The sequence below is a fragment of the Paramacrobiotus metropolitanus genome, unplaced genomic scaffold, assembly GCF_019649055.1.
Source record: "Paramacrobiotus metropolitanus isolate TYO unplaced genomic scaffold, Prichtersi_v1.0 Parri_scaffold0000016, whole genome shotgun sequence".
Taxonomy (NCBI): domain Eukaryota; kingdom Metazoa; phylum Tardigrada; class Eutardigrada; order Parachela; family Macrobiotidae; genus Paramacrobiotus; species Paramacrobiotus metropolitanus.
Window position 1 is genome coordinate 1,582,479 of NW_026570236.1, and position 2,439 is coordinate 1,584,917.

Consider the following 2,439-nt stretch of genomic DNA (forward strand, 5'->3'; position numbering starts at 1 on the left):
GTTTAAACGCTCAAAACGCAGCAGCTATGAAATTATACACGATTAAGGATGTTGCTCTCGGACATGATTACAGACGCGCAAAAAGGCACAGAACAGCAGAGATTTACAAAAGGGCTCATACAGAGTTAAATCTCAACCCGCAATTTAAACACACGAACGGCCGATCGGCAAAAGTCCTCACTTCCAGTAGGTGTGGGGAATGCCACGGAGAGCATGGCGCTGCACGACGATGTGCTTGCGCTTCTTCTTCGGTTTCTGAGCAGTGCCGAAGTCATCGTCCACCCACAGCATATCCACAGGCAAGGACTCAATCGGATCCTTAAAATCCAGCTTGTGCTCCGCCCACCAATCATCCAAATCCAAATCTGGCTCTTTCCAATCCTCAAGATTGCCAGATCCCCAGATATTTGGAACAAGCTCGTCCTCATCCAAGGTATACAAAATACGGCCACACGAACCCGGGCCATTATTCTCGCAGTCGACACAGCAGAGTTCCTCCTCCATCACACGCTTGTTGTGTTCTACCATGCGCTGATGACGCTCACGCGGAGTTTCCGGCGGGTTGAATAAGGATGGCAGACCATATTCCTTGCGCAGGCGTTCAGATGCTTCACGTCGAACTGGAGTGTCAGGATACAGAATAAACCCGATCTTCAAGTAGTACATTTGCGACTCCGACTTGCGGATGTTCTCAATCTCCAGAGCCACCTGTGCTTCAAAATTCAACGGCTCCGGTTCTACAAAATTCAAGGCCATAATTTCCGAATTAGAGAGCTTACAGAGCTCCGAAATAGAGTATACGGGCCAACCAGAGAACGCCAAAAGTACACAAACTCAACAATGTGTTCTTGGTTCGCAGAAACGTAAGCAACAATATCAGCAAACCGCACAAACTTACGGCGCTTCTTCTCATCTTGTTCAGCGCAAATCATACGCCCGCGCTCCGATTTATAAAATTCCATCTCCATTGCATAAAAGAGTAGAGATTTAAACCAAAACAAATGACGGCAAAAGTCTGAAGAATTTAAAAGCTGCAGCTATAAATGTAAAAAGCAAGACTAAACCGGAAAACCGCTGACACACTGCAGCTGTGCAGACCGGAAACAGCTGTGCACTATGTGACTGTCACTGCCCTAACATTTAACGACACACGGGCGGTTGCCGGGTATCATTTGTTTACATGTTCAAACGTGAAGACTTTACATTTTTAAACTGTCATTTGTGTGTTAAAATCGTTTTCCGTCGGATTGTCCGCCAAATTCTGATTTTTGAATAACCGAACAGTCTAATTTTAACTGATTTATTACTGAACGGCCAAGTCTGCGTTCCAGAGAATGAGTGGTAAGCTAACTCGTAGAATAGCTGCACATTGCACAGGCTGTAAAAATAACGTTAAGGAGCTAATTGTAAATGGAAAACAGGTTCTGTACAAGATTCTATGAATTTGGAGTAAAATCCCCAACACCAAGGATAATGCTCCTCCGTAAAACGAAAAATACAGAAGCTAAAATAAGAGAGCACTAAAACAGGGCTGTGATTGCAAGGAAAATCCTCATCACACCGCAGCGCCCATATTGTCATCATCGTCATCACGGCGTGGGCGATGGCGTTTAGCGATCGAAGCATCCAATTTACCCGGTCCGCGTTTCTCCTGTCCTTCATGTAACAGCCAACGAGTTTGTTGCAATTGCTGCTGTTGTTGGGATGACGAGCGCGGGTCCGCTGCATTCAGACGATCGAAATAGCGCTGCTCTGCTTCCAAACGGTGATCTTCGTCAATATTGGAAACCAGTTCCTCGATATGCTGATTATACGCGTCCACGAGCGTAACAACGGCACCATGGTCTCCCGTTTCCCCCGGGACATAATCCAACGCAGTGAGAAACTCGACAGGATTGCGCATCACATTGATGCCGTAGTTCCGACGGAGTTCGCAGACGATTTGCCCGATGAGCCATCCTTGCCGGAAATCCACTCGCAGGTAGCGCAATAATGCATAGTGTACGTCCTTTGACAGATCCAGCGTGTGGACATAGCGATTGTACTTGTCCAGCGTCATTTCCGATCCATTATGGTAAATCTTGCCGCGAAAGCGCAATCGAGTCTCTGGATGCAATTCCACATAATCAGCGTCTGGATTATAGGCACAATGAATCAAACCAGACGGAGGAATGTAGCCTTTCCCTCCACGAGCATAGTCATACGGAGATGGTCGAAGACCACAATCCACCATGCGATGGGACCATTCAAATGTTGGTTCAGGCCATCCAACATGAGGATCGGGATACATTGGCGGCTGAACATCGGCCAAGACATCTGCCAAAACCTGCACTGAATCCTCGGAGGAAGATGTAGTATCCTCATGCATGAAGGAATGATGTGCTGGCACTTTCGGGCGATGCATTGTAGCGGTAGAGAGTAATTTCAGCCGTAAAATCA